At 42.6% G+C, this 18,580-nt stretch overlaps 1 non-coding gene and 1 pseudogene across 1 annotated transcript; both read left to right on the forward strand.

The window, feature by feature from the left end:
* Positions 1-15,360: 15,360 nt before the first annotated feature.
* Positions 15,361-15,479, forward strand: LOC141339397 (5S ribosomal RNA). Its single transcript, XR_012355994.1, has one exon. It is a non-coding gene; the product is annotated as a 5S ribosomal RNA (ribosomal RNA).
* An 83-nt stretch (positions 15,480-15,562) lies between these two features.
* Positions 15,563-15,681, forward strand: LOC141339424 (5S ribosomal RNA; annotated as a pseudogene).
* The last annotated feature ends 2,899 nt before the right edge of the window (positions 15,682-18,580 follow it).

Below are 18,580 nucleotides of genomic sequence, written 5' to 3' on the forward strand. Positions count from 1 at the left end.
TTTGCCTTTTCTTCACTATTTATATAATATGCTGGCTTTTAGAAAGTCGTGTTTTACCGCTCTATTTATTACAATCATTTAAATGTATTATAGAGTTTTAAGTGTTTTACATGTTTTTAGGCCATTTTATTACTCTTAACATTTTAAGTGTATGTGTCTTTCATAAATGGATGGTTGGCCTGTCATGTGACTAGACACATGACAGGAAGCAGGAAGTAGAACTGCATAAGAGAGCAGCATGACAAACAACAGACAGTCACCAAACTGTTGGATTGAGGAGTTGCTAATCTTAGAGCTCACCTTTCCATTCACCACCTGCAAACTTTGGATTAAACTTTCTGTGGATTGTTCATGCACTGGTGGACACTCACATTGGACTTATCAACACACTGGGATTCTTGGACTGTTCTAGGGTATGGACAAATGAACTGTATTCTTTTAACAGAGTGTTAGTGAAAAATTCATAAGGGGTGATTTTTATGCTTATGTGTTAAACATTTTGGAATGTAGGGGAGGGTAACTGAGAAAACTCCATGATCAGATTCCTCTGAGAAAGGGCCTCAGCGGCTTCTGGGGGGCACCGGAGAGAGATGGGGCCTTATGGCACCAGAGGATGACCCTAAGGGTCATGGGAGGCCTAGGAGATAGGCTTAGGATGTCCAGGAGAGGAGATGTGTTTTTACTTGTGTATCTTATGTGAAAAAGACCAGCTGCCTTTGCGTGTAACCTTGGGTGTGCAAAGAGGTATAAAGCGGAGGAAATCCCTCCCTCCTTTGTCACACTCTGCAGCAAACCTGTGTTTCTGTATGACTGTTGATCTTCTTTGCAAAGAATAAACCTTTATTAACTATTACTTAAGTTTTGTCTTTATTACCGAGGTCTCAAGGGAAATTTCCACAACAAACTTGGCGTCAGAGCGTGGGATTCCATGGCTGTGTCTTCTGACCTGACAGCGGAACGGTGACCGTAATCCTGAACAATAGATGTTCAGCCCTAACCCCGACTAGGATTAAGGGAGACAGGGGCCGATCCGCCGAAGGCCGGAGGAGGCACCACTGGAATCATCAAACGAACCAAAATCAAGCCTCCAAAACTGGTAAGAGACAGACTTAATTATTTTCTTTTTTGGGGAAAAAGTAAATAGAAAGTAAATTTGGTAAAAGGGGATGAACCATACTGACAATTGACAAAATCTACGCGCGAGGAGACGTACCCTGGGGGTACTGATCGCAACCATGCAGTGGAAGGCTGCAGGGGTAGATTGGAAGTGGAAAGCTTCGACCTCTCCAATCTTGGGTGAAAGATTGGTCCTTTTGGAGACGTCTGACAGGGAATAGGGCACGCCCGGCTAGGGAAAAAAGGTACACTTTGGAAAAAGTGGTCAAGCGTCAGTATGGGGAAATCTCAGAGCAAATTTGGGAAATATGACACGCCGACATTTAGGGAAATGAGAAAGTCGGTGGGTGAAAAGTGTATTTTGGACATAGAAAAACTGATCAAATATCATGAGTTTCCTAGGGAGGGAACCTTGAGTGTTGTGAAGCTGAAAGCAGTGAAAGAGTCAGTAAGGGAGGGCAGTGAGGTGCCAAAGAAATGTTGTAAGAGGCATGTGTGTAAGGAATGTGAGGGGACGGTGAATTGTTGGCTTGGCGAGGCGGAGAGAAGAGAAAGAAGGGCTTTACAAAAAGCAATGACAGGGAGGGAAACGAAGATCGAGAAAAAAACAGACAATAGTAGAGGATAATGAGAAAAAGATTGATAGAATGTAGAATGTTGAAGGAATTAAAAGTGAGTGAAGAGGAAATTAGGGAATTAAAAGAGGGAAAAACATTTGCATTAATCACAAATACTAATATGTCTGATGTTTCTGTCTTTAAACATGTTCCACCGCCGTACAATGTCCATCACTACCCTGTGGCCGAGCTGCGCGCTTTGAAAGTTGATCCCGACCTCGACTGCTCCCCTCCGAAACACCCTACAGCACCGCAAGAAGCAGCAGCAGCATGTGGAGCTGAGCCAGACGCACTGCCCGAAGAGACTCTAGGGGGTGACAAGCTGAGCACCGAACTGTTAAGGTTTTGTGAAGAATTCAGCCCGACGATGGCAGAGCTAAGGAGACTTTTGCTGTCAAAGCTGGGGCCGACGAACTGGTACAAGATCAGGGGCAGAGTGCCAGAGGACGATTGCAGAAGGAAGAGCAGCGACTGGGATGATCCTGCAAATTATGCATACCGGAGAGCTGTGGACAGGGTCGTTGACACGATCAAAGACACGTTTCCGATGCGAATCGACATGTCCAGAGTCAGCCGATGCCAGCAGGAGAAAGATGAAAGGGTCGATGAGTACTACTGCCGCCTGCACGAGGCATTCAACCAATTCTCAGGGCTGACTGAACCGGCTGACAGAGGTCAGGAGCCGGGGAGATGGGAGAGTCATTTGAGAAATGCCTTCCTTGACGGACTGAGACCGTACATTGCAGAAAAGGTAAAAATTTCCTGCATTGAGTTCAGAGAAGTAAGATTGGCCACAGTTTTGATTCACGCGCGACACGCTGATAAGCTGCAGAGAGAGAAGCGTGAGAAGAAACAGGCCAGAATGGACAGAGATCTACAGCTGAGTTTGGCTAAGATAGCCACGGGTGCGCGAAGAAAGAAACGCAAAGGCTGGGCCAGAGGGAAAAAGGAGAGGGGCCCAGCGAAACCTCAGCGCAAGTGGAGCTGATGGATATGTGAGACCAACGACCATGACTTCAGAGGCTGCTCTAAATGCCGTGCATGCAAACAGGATGGACATTGGGCTGAGAATTGCCCCAAAGCGACGAAGCAAGAGGAAAAATGGATCGGACTGATGCCAGGAGGGGAACGGGGAGCAGGAGGGGGAGGAGGAGACGAGCGAGCGGCCACAAGAAAAGGGAAGTGAACATAAATCAATTACACACGCATACACATACACTGATGTAGTGACTGCTCTTTGCAATGAAGAAAAAGCTTGCTTTCCTGTGTCTGAAATGAATGATGATGCTGTTGAAAAACAGTATGCTATGTATAAGTCTGAGGCGTTTAAAGTAATGCCAAAATATTCACTGATAGTTCAGGGAAAACGAATAGATTTTTTAGCTGATTCAGGGGCTACAAGATCAACCGTGCGGCTATGTGACCTACCATGTGTACCAGAGCTAACAGATCATGTTTCTGGGTCTCTCTGTGCGTCAGGACGTACAATGTTTGAGAGATTTACAGAACCATTAATTTGTGAAACAGAAACAGGAAGAGTGCTAAAACATGCATTCTTGTTTTCAAAAACTTGTCCCGTACCCATCTTAGGACGAGATCTGATGTGCAAACTGAATTTGAGTCTCATTGCTGACCTCACGGGTGTCAGAATCGAAAAAGGAGAGAGGAGTTGAGCAGTGGAGCTGTTTGCACGAAGAGTCTCAATGGGTTTACGAATGGCACGTCATAAATCATGATTGGGCTACAATGATGTGCGGAAAAGCTAGGGAATGTGTAACGTGCTCTGAGGCAGAAATAATGGCACCTGATGATTTGCATTGTACGTCACATGTCGTAGTGGAAAGGGATGAAAACTATGAAAAAGATTGGTTTGAGCAGACTTGTGCAGAGACTCTGAGTTTTGACAAAATGTTTTGGCGAAAGGATGTGTGTGCGTTGGCAGCATGCCTTACAGAGGTACAGTCTAAACAGTATCACATGACAGAGCAGACAGTTCCACACTTGTCGTTAGCGAAGGCTGAAGGTCAGGCTTGGGCAGAGGTTGGTTTGTTTATCGATAGTTTAGACTGGAGAGAAATAGACTCAGGATTGAAGCATAGTGAGACTTTGAAAGCATTTATGATGACAATTGAATGCAAAATTGAGGTTGAAAGAATTGTAAGACCAATTCTAAATGACAAAACTGACTGGGAGAATCAGTGCATGGTAAATGCTGAGCCCTCAGAAATTCATTCAGCACTGGCAGAAGTACCATCACATGCATGGGCCAAACACAAATACGATGTGGGGTTAATTAAAGGATGTGAACCACTTGTAATCACTCCAAAATATGATTACAGGCCGTGTCAACATCAATATCCACTAAAAAAAGAGGCAATTGAGGGAATAAGGCCAGTGTTTGAATCATTACTGAAGGAGGGTGTGATAATTCCATGTGATGATTCGCCAGTTAGAACGAAAGATAAGAGACAAAGGTCAACCGGCTGAGTGGACATTTGTGCAGGATTTGTGGGCAGTGAGTGCAGCGACAATAAAGAGAGCTCCTTCAGTGCCTAATCCTTATACGATTCTTTCTCAGATACCGGCTGATGCAAACTTCTTTTCAGTGATTGACTCTGTGACCCTCCTGAAACATTTGGCTGAGGAGGGCCACAAAATCAGCCTGTCAAAATTGCAATTTGCAAAACAACAGGTAACATTTTTGGGACATGTCATAACACCAAATTGTAAATCTCTGTCTGACAAGCGTGTTGAAGGTATAAAGAATGTACCAAAATCGATCACAAAAAAAACAAATGTTGTCATTTTTGGGAATGTTTTCGTATTGCAGAACATTCATCCCCAATTATGCAATTCTGGAACAACCCCTAAGAAGCCTAACAGTAGGAAAGGGGCTAAAATCCACTGACAAAATTGAGTGGACGAAGCTTTTGTCAACGTGAAAATTCAGCTAGCTCAAGCGCCTGCTTTGGGCCTTCCAAATGGTGATCGGCCGTTTGTGCAGATGGTAGATGAGAAAAATGGGTTTATGACTTCTGTGTTGTTGCAACATCATGGGGACAGACTGAGGCCTGTGGCTTATTTTTCTAGCAAATTGGATCCAGTCGCTGCAGGTCTGCCACTGTGTTTGAGAGCAGTGGCGGCTGCAGAGCAGGCTGTGATGGCTTCAAGAGAGTTTGTGGGTTATTCTGACCTAACTTTGTTAGCGCCACACTCAGTCACCATGATTTTGCAAGAACAAAACACATCGCGATTGTCAACAGCCAGATGGCTGCAGTACCATATGTAAGAGCCATAATTTAAATTATTACATTTAACATTAAGTTGGAAGTGTTCAAGTAGATATTATTTAATGTGTTTAGATTAATGTGTAAATCGAAAGTAACACTCTGGAGTAATCGTAAATTGAACACCCCCATGTTTGTTCTGTAGTGGTTTGCTCTGCTTGTTATGGGACTGTATTTGAGCGCTCTTTGAAAAAGGCGCTCAGGGGAGAGAGAGAAAGTAAGACGGAGCAACACAGTTTTTTGACCGGAGTTTATTTGTTTTTGTTTATTGTGCGAAACCATCCAGTAAACAGTTGAAATTAAAACAAAGACCCGAGTCTATTCACTGCCCGAAAGATTATTGAAGTGTATCGCTACAACACAAAGTCAAAAAACTGCTCATTAAAGCTGAGGGCGGCTCGTGATAAAACGCTGTTTAGAAAGAAGGACGTTCCGCGAACCTCAGCGAGCATTAGAAGGACGGTACAAAAGGATTGAAGGTACTGTGTTGGAAGTCTTTTCACATATGGAGTTTGTGAATGTTAAGAAGACTAGAAAGATTGTAACAGCTAAATTTAACGGCGATAGTTTGTGTGAAGACCGGCTTACTAATTAAGCAGAATGGCGGATGATTCGGTGCATGTAAATGTACCGGGTAATGGCCACAAGAGCGCGCCAAAGCCTACTGCAAAGGCGGCTGAAGAGAAAATGAATCGACTTAAGAATGAAAGAAAAGGAAAATTGGCACAGTTAACGCGTAAAAAGAATGAAGTTGACAGATTACTGCAAGATAAAGAAGATGCAAAGACTGTTGAAAAGGAACTGGATGTTTTTTGCCAGATCTTATGCCAGTTTAAAGAGTTGAATGCTGAAATGTTACTCCTGTTGTCTGACGAAGATGGGAAAGAAGATCAGATTAACTGGTTTCAACCCAAGAGTGAGCATTTCGAGCAGTTTGTAGTTGATGTGAAAAAATGGATTTCAACCACAAATAAAGAAAATGGGTCTGGCGAGAATAAGCCTCCAGATGGAGATGACGATGGCATTAAACCAAGTGATAGTGTGTCAGAGGTGATGGCCCGTAAAGATAGAAGGAAAGGTGGATCTGTGACAAGTAGTTCTGTGGCATCTTCAACCAGTTCTACACGTGTCAAGGCAGAGGCTAAGCGTGCAGCACTTTTAGCCCGAGCATCTGCTTTAAGAATGAGGCAGGAATTAGAGGCTGAAGAGTTGAGATTAAAGGCCAAAAGAGAACAGCTTGAACTGGATATAGAAATTGCTGCATCAAATGCCGAACTAAAAGTGTTAAAAGACTACGAAGAAGGTCAAGATGGCATGAATGATTATTACAGGTCACAGACTGGTTCACAAGCTGGTGACTCATTCAAAGGCCGTAAGGAACAGCAAGTCCAGCTAGAATCTAACCTGCGTGGTATGTCTGAGTTTATGTCAAACACCCAGGACCAAAGCTGTATTCAGAAACAAACCACAGATCACGGTAACACTCAGTCGATTGATGATGGCAGATACCTGTTCAAAGTAATGCAACGCCAAAATGAAATTACTGAATTGTTGGTTAAGCAGCAGAGCTTATCCCAGTTACCTCAAAGAGACGTGCCAATATTTTCTGGAGACCCTCTTGCCTATATTTTCTTCATAAGGGCATTCGAGCACTCGATCGAAAACAAGACTAGTAATCCTCAAGACAGGTTATTCTATCTTGAACAGTTCACAAGTGGTGAACCACAAACTCTTGTTCGCAGCTGTGAACATATGGATCCTGCTAAGGGATATAAAGAAGCAAAACGTCTCCTTCGGCAACATTATGGCAATGAGCTGAAGATAGCTACAGCTTACCTCGAGAAAGCTCTAAAATGGCCACAAATCAAAGCAGAGGACAGTAAGGGAATGAAGACTTATGCCTTATTCCTTATTGGATGTAGAAATACCATGGCTGATGTTGAATTCATGGATGAGATGAATAATCCGACAAACATGAGAACAGTCATTTCAAAACTTCCTTTCAGATTCAGAGAACGTTGGAGAAATGCAGCCTTTGATATTCAGCAAAGAAATGGGAGAAGAGCCACATTCGAAGATTTGGTCAATTTTATTGACTTAAATGCTCAAGTTTTGAATGACCCACTCTTTGGAGATATTCAGGACTTTAAAGTAGAGAGAAAAGGAAAGTCCAGTTTTCCAGAGGAGAAGAACGCGAAGAAGAGTGGTTTCAAAGGTAGTATCTTTGCCACAAATGTCTCACCTTCGGACAAGGACAAAGCAGAGTACTTACAACAAAGGAAACCGAATACCGTGAAATCAGATTTTTCTGTTCAAAGAACTTGTTTGTTCTGTAATAAGGAACACATACTTGATTCCTGTGTTAAGCTCAAGAATCAAGAATACAAGGACAGAATTCAGTTTCTTAAAAGTAAAGGTCTATGCTTTGGCTGTCTAACACAAGGACACATGAGTAAAGATTGTAAAAGAAGAATGTCATGTTCAGATTGCTCACTAAAACATCCAGGTGTCCTACATATCGTTAAACAGGAAGATAAGCAAGATGAAGGGTCTAAAGACCACGACGTTGCAGTTTCAAATGCTCTTCTCTCATTGGGTCAGGAAACTTGCGGATATACTGGGGCTGGCGATGGCGAGTGCATCCTCTCCATTATACCTGTAAAGGTAAAATCAAAGAAGAGTGAAAAATCTGTAGAAACGTATGCTTTCCTAGACCCAGGAAGTACAACCACCTTTTGCACAGAAGATCTCATGCAGCAACTGAACATGCAGGGCAAGAAGACTGATTTCCTGCTTTGTACTATGGGTCAACAAAAAAAGGTGAGAGGATACTTGCTGTCCGACTTAGAAGTGTGTGGTTTAGAAGAGAATACTTATATTGATCTACCCAACGTCTTGACTCAGCGACGCTTGCCCGTGAAAGAAGGGAACATTCCTAAACAGGAGAATATTGAGAAATGGCCGTACCTGCATGAAGTTCGACTTCCACATATCGAGGCTGCAGTAGGGCTACTTATTGGAATGAATGCTTATAAGGCCATGGAGCCATGGAAGGTGATAAACAGCATAAGCAACGGCCCTTATGCAGTAAAGACGGTTCTCGGCTGGATTGTCAATGGGCCGAAAGAAGAGAGCATTAAGACGAGGAAATCTGGTATGCAAAGCTGTACAGTGAATCACATTTCTGTGGAGAAGATTGAAGATTTGCTGGTCAAGCAGTTTAACGTTGATTTTCCTGAACGTCGTTATGAGGATAATTCTGAAATGTCTCAAGAAGACAAACAGTTCATGATGTCTGTGACCAAGTCTACTCAGTTCCTGGATGGTCATTATTACATGAGATTACCCTTGAAAGATGAAAAGATCAAGATGCCGAACAACCGGGATGTAGCAGAACAGCGTCTCAGGAGTCTCCAGAAAAGACTTAGAAAGCATCCTGATTTCTATGAGGACTACACCGGATTCATGAACAACATCATTGAGAAAGGGTATGCAGAGAAAGTACCTGACGAGAATTTACACCGTGGCGATGGGAAGGTCTGGTACATTCCCCACCACGGGGTTTATCATCAGAAGAAGAAGAAAATCCGTGTTGTCTTCGACTGTAATGCATCTTACCAAGGATTTTCTTTGAATAGTCAGTTACTTCAAGGGCCTAACCTCACCAACACGCTTATTGGGGTGTTGACCAGATTTCGCGAGGAGCCGATTGCAATGATGGCTGACATCGAATCGATGTTTTATCAAGTTCGAATACCCAGTGAGGATGCAGACTTTCTGAGGTTCCTCTGGTGGCCGAACGGCAACCTAGATCAGGATGTAGAGGAATACAGGATGCGTGTACACCTGTTTGGTGCAACCTCTTCACCGAGTTGCTCTTGCTACGCTCTTCAAAGAACCGCAGAAGATGGAATTGACAACACTACTCCAGAAGCAGCTCAGACACTATTAAGGAATTTTTACGTTGACGACTGCCTTAAATCAGTGGCAACTGAAGAACAAGCAGTCATTCTTGCAAGTGACATCAGATCGCTTTGTGGTCGAGGTGGTTTCCATTTGACAAAATGGACTAGTAATAGTAGAACTGTACTTTCATCCATCCCTGAAGAGGAGCGAGCCACTGATGTGAAAGACTTAGATCTGGAGAGTGGGTTGCTTCCCATTGAAAGAGCATTGGGAATTCTGTGGTGTACAGAGAATGACACGTTCAATTTTAAGATTGAAGTGCAACATAAATCACTCACCCGAAGAGGTATATTGTCAGTCGTTGGCTCTGTTTACGATCCTCTTGGATTCTTAGCACCGTTTGTGCTACCGGCAAAGCTCATTCTGAGAGACCTGTGCAGAGAGAAAATATCATGGGATGAAGAGATTGTAGGGAAAAGTGCTGAGAGGTGGCTATCTTGGCTGGAAGATTTACGAAAGCTTGCAAACTTCAGTGTGAGTAGATGTATCAAATCTACAGGGTTCGGGCATGTCAAGACCTTTCAGTTACACCACTTTGCAGATGCTAGCGAGAACGGATATGGGACTGTCACGTACCTCTTGTTGACAAATGACCATGATCAAAAGAGCTGCATGTTCATGATGGGAAAGTCCAGAGTGGCACCACTCAAGCAGGTTACTATTCCAAGAATGGAATTGACAGCAGCCACCATTGCAGTCAAGATGGATAGGATGCTGAGGCAGGAGCTTCAGATCCATCTTGAGGAGTCCAACTTTTGGACCGACAGCACCACAGTGCTGAGATACATTGGAAATGACTCCACAAGATTCAAGACATTTGTTGCAAACCGAGTCTCGTTAATCAGAGAGGCCTCTAAACTTTCTCAATGGAGATATGTAAGCTCTGCTGATAATCCTGCGGACCAAGCTTCGAGGGGCTTAAATGCAGACAACTTGATGAAAAGCAAAAACTGGATCAAGGGACCTAGTTTTCTGCTGAAGCCACAATGTGAGTGGCCAGTTCAATCTGAGAATTCAACGTCATTTGCAGTTGATGACAGCGAGCTCAAAAAGATTTCCACTGTTAATGCAATATGCACTCAGAACAGTAAGGAAGGTCTAGAGTGTCTTGTTCAATATTATTCAAGCTGGCATCGCCTAAAGAAGGCCGTAATCCGACTAACACATCTCAAAGAGATCTTGCTGGATTTAAGTCACAAAAGGAAAGAGATGCAGACAAGGATCAGTAAAACAGAAAAGGATCCCAAGATGCAAACCATTCTAGTACAGAAAGAAATTGATACCTATAAAAGAGGTTTGAAGGAAAGAACACCTACCATGAAGGATATGGTAAATGCTGAGCTGGATCTAATTCGTTACAGCCAGAAACAGAAGTTTCAGGAAGAAATAAATATGTTGCAACAAGGAAAGATGCATGTCAAGAGAGACAGCTGCATATTCCGATTGGATCCTTACCTTGAGGATGGTGTGTTAAGAGTTGGAGGTAGATTGAGCAGATCGGCGATGCCTGAAGAAGCAAAGCATCCCATCATCCTGCACAAAGATCTCCGTATATGTTCCCTAATTCTTGAACACATCCACCAAGGCGTTGGTCACTTGGGCCGAAACAATGTCCTGGCAAAGTTAAGACAGAAATACTGGCTTCCACAAGCAAATTCAGCAGTTAGGAGGACAATCTATGCTTGTCTCATCTGCAGACGATTGCATGCAAAGACTGGCGAGCAAAAGATGGCAGATTTGCCAGAGGATAGACTGCTTCCAGACAAGCCACCGTTCAGTAATACTGGAGTTGATTACTTCGGACCGTTTGAGGTGAGAAGAGGACGCTCTATGGTCAAGAGATACGGTGTGCTCTTTACTTGCCTCACCATTAGGGCTATTCATTTAGAAGTTGCACCTTCTCTGGACACAGATGCATGCGTCAATGCTATACGTCGGTTCATTTGCAGGAGAGGTCACGTCTCAGTAATCCGTTCTGATAATGGAACGAACTTCACAGGAGCTGATAAGGAGTTGCGTGAAGCATTACAGAATTTGAATCAGGCAACGATTCAAGAAGAGATGCTAAAAAGAGAAATACAGTGGATATTTAACACTCCTGGAGCATCTCACCATGGTGGAGCCTGGGAACGTCAGATTCGCACTGTGAGAAAGGTTTTGAATTCCGTACTGAAACAGCAAAATTTGGACGATGATGGCCTTCATACCTTATTGTGCGAGGTGGAATCAATCATCAATGACAGGCCTATTACCAAATTGTCAGACGACCCTAACGACCTCGAAGCCTTGACTCCTAACCATCTGTTGTTGATGAGGAAACAAGCCAGCTTACCAGGTGTGTTCAAAAAAGATGATATCTATGCAAGGCGTAGATGGAAACAAATTCAATACCTGGCGGATCTTTTCTGGCGTCGGTGGACTCTGGAGTACTTGCCTCTCCTGCAGGAACGTCAGCGATGGTCCAGGCTGAAAAGAAACTTTGAGGTTGGAGACATCGTCCTGATTATGGATTCCAATGCACCTCGGAATTCCTGGACGATGGGTCGCATCATCAAAACAATGCCTGACTCCAAAGGAAATGTTCGCAGTGTTTGTGTACAGACAAAAAGCAGTATGCTGAATCGACCCATCACCAAAATATGTCTCCTACAGGAAGCTGTCTGACTTTTGGATTGAATGGAAGTTTAAGTTGCGACTTTGAAGACTTTAATTCTGAAGGTTTATGGCTCTAAATAATTTAATGTAGTAATTGATATAGTTTGCCAGCCTATACAATTAGGGGCTGGGGATGTAAGAGCCATAATTTAAATTATTACATTTAACATTAAGTTGGAAGTGTTCAAGTAGATATTATTTAATGTGTTTAGATTAATGTGTAAATCGAAAGTAACACTCTGGAGTAATCGTAAATTGAACACCCCCATGTTTGTTCTGTAGTGGTTTGCTCTGCTTGTTATGGGACTGTATTTGAGCGCTCTTTGAAAAAGGCGCTCAGGGGAGAGAGAGAAAGTAAGACGGAGCAACACAGTTTTTTGACCGGAGTTTATTTGTTTTTGTTTATTGTGCGAAACCATCCAGTAAACAGTTGAAATTAAAACAAAGACCCGAGTCTATTCACTGCCCGAAAGATTATTGAAGTGTATCGCTACAACACCATACAATCTTACTTGAGATGCCGAATATCACGATTAAGCGTTGTACGACCCTGAATGCTGCTACCCTCCTCCCAACAGAAGGAGACGGAGAGGAGCATCATTGTTGTTTGTCGGCATTGGAACAGGTCTGTACGCCGCGTCCCGACCTTTCTGATATGCCACTCGAAAACTGCGAAAATGTCCTCTTTGTGGATGGATCTGCGACGAAAGATCCACAGACAGGTCAAAACAAAGTAGGCTATGCAATAACAACCGAATTTGAGATTGTAGCCTCGGGTAAATTGCCATCAAATTATTCAGCACAAGCGGCTGAGCTCGTTGCGTTAACAGAAGCTTGCAAATTGATGAAAGATCAATGCGTAACACTTTACACTGATTCACGATATGCGTTCGGTGTGACACATGATTTTGGGGCACTGTGGAAACACAGAAATTTTTTGAAATCGGACGGACGACCAATTTTGAATGCCCATTTAGTGATAGAACTGCTAGAAGCTATTCTGCTTCCAAAACAGGTTGCCGTCTGCAAAGGCAAGGCCCATCTTAACCAAAAAGACTCTGTTTCTCTAGGGAATGCGAGGGCGGATGCAGCTGCAAGGACAGCGGCCTCACACCAGACAGATAAACAGGAGTGCACCCTCTTATCTGAAACTCTCTCCAAAACTAATGAAAACAGTTTTTCATCTTTACAGGGCATGCAGACTTTTGCGACAGCGAAGGCAAAGGAGCTCTGGAGGCGGGGCGCCTGTAAAATGACTGAGGGGATTTGGAGGGGTGTGGATGGCAGACCTTGTTTACCCGAACACTTCTTTTTACATTATTGTCGTTTGACACATGGGTTAGACCATGTGTCAAAAGGGGGAATGGTGACACAAATGAAAGAATTGTGGTTTATAAAGGGGTTAACAACTGAAATTTGTGGAATTTTTTTTGGAATTTGCAACACACATAACGTGGCAAAAGAGCAGTAGCAGTAGAAGAGGCTCAGACAATGCCACACATTTTGTTAATGAGGCAATAAAACAAAATGGGCAAAATTTGTGAGGAAACTGGACTTACATGGATTAAGTTGCTTTGCAATTGTTCTCATGTACATGAGAATGAGAAAGCGGGTAAGATCAAATTTGAGCCCGTATGAAATTTTGTTCGGCAGACCACCATAGTGGGCCTAGAGGGGGGGAAACAACAGCGGCCATCAACAGGATCGTGTGAGCATGACATGTTAGGTTATTGCAAAGAAATGTCTTCTCTGTTGTCTAATATTTGTGTACAGGTGAAAGCTGCCCAAGGAAAGGTTGCTGAAAGTTCCTTGCACAACATCAAACCGGGTATTTCGTGGGATTTCATGGGGGATGAGATCTGAGGAATGAGTAAAAGGTGGCTGGGCCCATTCAATGTGTTCCTAACTACACACACAGCTGTAAAGGTAGCTGACGTGAGAGCCACGTGGATTCATGTTAGCCACTGTAAAAGGTCCCATCTACATCCTGGGAGGAGGAGCGGATGGAGTAAAGAGATTTGAGGCAGACTACAGCGACAACATTACCAATATTGTGGCGCACATGAGAAGGGCCGTAAAAGAGCCCGAAAAAGCTGATTCCATACAAGCAGAATGGTGGACCAGCCTCGGGGGAGGTTGGGCCTATTGGCTGTGTACAACTGTGTTGCCAATGATTGGGGCGGGTCTTTTACATCTGATGTGTCTACCATGTATTTTGCAGTTGGTTTCCAGCTCAGTACAGAGACTGGTGACATCTAGCGTCTCACCAAAGATGGTGAAGTTCAGTGTGGATGATGAAAATGTGGTGATGGGTTTTGATTTGGAGAAACCAATCAGTGACAGTGATGATAGTAGTAGTGGAACTTACAGTGAAATGAATTAAGACAGGATGAAACGACGAAGGTTTTAAGCAGGTCATTTGTCTGTGTTACGAGACAATGCAACAAGACGAAGGGATTGACTGTCTTTATGTCTGTGACTGTAATGTGTGGCTTGCTTTCGAAAGGGGGAAGAAAACCCCAAACAAAAAGCCTTTGCATATTTTAAGTTTTTTTCAAACTTCAGAGAATGATCATTTATATGAAAATCAGAGATGAAGAATATAAATATAATGTGACACCTTGAGTTTGCTATATTTTCATTATGAGTTTTTAAAATGTATTACATGTATTAGAAAGATGTAACCGTAGAAAACATATAACCAGTAGTGATAAAGTTTGAGATTCATATGAATAACATTTCCATTTTGGGATCTGAGAGGTGACTGAGGGTCTGACCCATGTCAGGAATGCAATAACAGTGTTTATTCGTTTAGCCCGGCTTCCAGAGAACAAATGTGAAGTTGTGAAAATATGTTTAATAATTAGTAGTTTAAGAGTGTTTAACGTGTTAATGAATTTTTTCTTTTTTTGATGATTGGTAATCAGTAAATGATATAAAAGGGGGAAATTGTTAGTGAAAAATGCATAATGGGTGATTTTAATGCTTATGTGTTAAACATTTTGGAATGTAGGGGAGGGTAACTGAGAAAACTCCATGATCAGATTCCTCTGAGAAAGGGCCTCAGCGGCTTCTGGGGGGCACCGGAGAGAGATGGGGCCTTATGGCACCAGAGGATGACCCTAAGGGTCATGGGAGGCCTAGGAGATAGGCTTAGGATGTCCAGGAGAGGAGATGTATGGAGATGTGTTTTTACTTGTATCTTATGTGAAAAAGACCAGCTGCCTTTGCGTGTAACCTTGGGTGTGCAAAGAGGTATAAAGCGGAGGAAATCCCTCCCTCCTTTGTCACACTCTGCAGCAAACCTGTGTTTCTGTATGACTGTTGATCTTCTTTGCAAAGAATAAACCTTTATTAACTATTACTTAAGTTTTGTCTTTATTACCGAGGTCTCAAGGGAAATTTCCACAACAAGAGTTTACCTAGTTTTATCGTGTTGTTTTAAAGTCTTTTATGTGAACCTTGTAAATACACCAAATCTATTTAAACCAATCTTCTTTTATGTCTCATTCTTTTAACCACTAGTCATCTCTCACAATTAAATCTGACCCCATTTTAGTCTTGTAACTCGGCTGATAAGGTTGATTGTTACACCTGGATGGGTGGCCGCCAGGGAGTACCAGGTGCTGTAAGCTTTTGCCTTTTCTTCACTATTTATATAATAGGCTGGCTTTTATGGAGGCTGATCTTTAAATAGCCCACTTTTTGGAGCAGTTCTCACTTATGGCCATACCGCGCTGAGAGCGCCCGATCTCGTCTGATCTCGGAAGCTAAGCAGCGTAGGGCCTGGTTAGTACTTGGATGGGAGACTGCCTCGGAATACCAGGTGCTGTAAGCTTTTGCCTTTTCTTCACTATTTATATAATATGCTGGCTTTTACGGAGGCTGATCTTTAAATAGCCCACTTTTGGAGCAACCCTCGCTTACGGCCATAACGCGCTGAGAGCGCCCGATCTCGTCTGATCTCGGAAGCTAAGCCGTGTCGGGCCTGGTTAGTACTTGGATGGTAGAACGCCTGGGAATACCAGATGCTGTAAGCTTTTGCCTTTTCTTCACTATTTATATAATATGCTGGCTTTTAGAAAGTCGTGTTTTACCGCTCTATTTATTACAATCATTTAAATGTATTATAGAGTTTTAAGTGTTTTACATGTTTTTTAGGCCATTTTATTACTCTTAACATTTTAAGTGTATGTGTCTTTCATAAATGGATGGTTGGCCTGTCATGTGACTAGACACATGACAGGAAGCAGGAAGTAGAACTGCATAAGAGAGCAGCATGACAAACAACGGACAGTCACCAAACTGTTGGATTGAGGAGTTGCTAATCTTAGAGCTCACCTTTCCATTCACCACCTGCAAACTTTGGATTAAACTTTCTGTGGATTGTACATGCACTGGTGGACACTCACGTTGGACTTATCAACACACTGGGATTCTTGGACTGTTTTAGGGTATGAACAAATGAACTGTATTCTTTTAACAGAGTTTACCTAGTTTTATCGTGTTGTTTTAAAGTCTTTTATGTGAACCTTGTAAATACACCAAATCTATTTAAACCAATCTTCTTTTATGTCTCATTCTTTTAACCACTAGTTATCTCTCACAGTTAAATCTGACCCCATTTTAGTCTTGTAACTCGGCTGATAAGGCCGATTGTTACACTTGGATGGGAGACCGCCAGGGAATACCAGGTGCTGTAAGCTTTTGCCTTTTCTTCACTATTTATATAATGTGCTGGCTTTTACGGAGGCTGATCTTTAAATAGCCCACTTTTTGGTGCAGCCCTCGCTTACGGCCATACCGCGCTGAGAGCGCTAGAGAGCCAGCAGGTAGTGCTAGGTTTGCAGTGCAGAGATACTCTCTGAATCCGTTTGTTTGACAATCTCTTTTTTGAAATACTTTTTTTTTTTTTTTGGACTTTGGAAATTCGTTGTTGGAAAATCAGAGTTAACCCTGATCACCTCCCCCAACAGCTTAGGCTGTGTGGGGGACTTTTTGGACTTTTTCTGATTGAAGCAAAGAAACAGCGCAAACAACAATGATAAAAGGTAGCAATGGGAAGAATGAAGAGGACGATCAAAGAAGTGGAAAAGACAACCAAGTAGTGATTCAAAAGCAGCAGAAAACAAACAAAGTCACAGGAGATCTGCAGAGAGAAAGAGAAGAAAACAACCAAGGAGTGCAAGGAGGAACAAAAGGAAAATATAGCAAAGACCTGACTTTGGAGGTGGAAGTGGAGGGAACAGAAAATCCATTTCCATGATGGATTTGCTGAGGGGAGTAAAGAAGGAGTGTGGAGAGGTGATCGGCTGCAGAGTGAGAGGTGAAAGGATGTATGAACTCACAATGAAGGATGAAGAGGCAAAGCATAAACTAATGGATGGCGTGAGAGTACAAGGAGTGATGGTGCATGCAAGGGAAGTTATGAATAATGACATGGTGGTGTCTTTTATAAACTTGCCAGTATACTTAGAGGACGAGAAGATACTCTTCAAACTACAAGAGTGGGGAGTACGACCACTCTCACCAATAAAACGTCGGTTATGGCCTGGAACGGATATAGTTGATGGAACTCGGTTCTTAAAGGTTCGTTTTACATAACAGGTATGTTCACTTCCATACTCCACAAAGTTTGAGACTCTGAGAGGCACCGAATATTTTCGCGTCATCCATGATAGACAAGTACGTGTTTGCAGACTTTGTATCAAGCCAGGGCACATATTCAGAGAGTGCCCCGAATTAAAGTGCTTCAAATGTGGTGGAGGAGGACATTATGCAAGAGATTGTGAAGAATGGATGCGATTAGAGAGAGAGCTAGTAGTTGGACAAGAAGATGATGAAAGGAGGTACAGTGATCTGACAGAGGAACAAGAGGTGGAAGTGGCCGGTGTTGTGAGCGGGGGAGGTAAAGTTGGAGCTGAGGATGGTGAAAAAAGAAGCAAAATGGAGTGGCGAGACAGAATTGGGAGCAAGGGTGAAAAGGATGGCGAGGAGGAGGAGATGGAACAGTCGGAACAGAGCGAGGAAGAGGAAGACAAAGGTGAAAGTAAAGTGAAAGGAAAAGGTAAAGAGGATGAAAAGAAAGAGATGGAACAGGAACTGAAGGAAAGTAAAGGTGAAGAGTATAGAAATGGGGGACAAAAAGATGGACTGAAAGCAAAGATTAAAAGACTCAGTGCAAAGAGGAAGTCTGAGACGGACGGAGAACAGAGCGAACAGATCAAGGAACCACGGGCAGGTATTTGATGCCTTATTTAATTATATGTGGTTTTGTTTTTCAATTTTATTTAGTTTTCTTTAGCTACTCTCATGGCCACTGTAACTTCAATAAATATAAATGGGTTAAGGAATAAAAGCAAGATGAAAGAGTTATTATTTACATATAGGAGTGATATAATTTGTATACAGGAGACAAATTGGGAAGAGGATAAAGTGAGAGAGATGAGAGAGGAGTGGAGAGGGGATATTTATTATAATAATGGAGCAAAAAATGCAAGAGGTGTGGCAGTACTTTTTAAAAAAGATAGTGTCAAAGGTATAAGGGAGGTATATAAAGATCAGAGGGGAAGGATCTTGGTAGTTGAATTTACATATAGAGATATGGATTTTAGATTAATAAATATATATGTTCTGAATATAGAAGTAGATAGGAGGGAAATATTGGAAGAATTAAAAGAATTAGTTGTGGGGAAATGTATTGTAGTGGGGGATTTTAATATAAAATGTAGCAGATTAGATGTGGGCAAGGGCGTAAAATTTAGATGGGAGAAATCTAGGGGAATGTTGGTGGAGATAATGAGAGAGAAGGGGTTAATAGATGTGTGGAGGTATGAAAATCCAGAAAAAAGAGAATTTACTAGGAGGCAATTAAAAGAAGGTATATTAAAACAGAGTAGAATAGATTTAGTGTTAGTTAAGGAGGAAATCATTAGATAC

Source organism: Garra rufa, chromosome 7 (assembly GCF_049309525.1).
Source record: "Garra rufa chromosome 7, GarRuf1.0, whole genome shotgun sequence".
Lineage (NCBI taxonomy): Eukaryota > Metazoa > Chordata > Actinopteri > Cypriniformes > Cyprinidae > Garra > Garra rufa.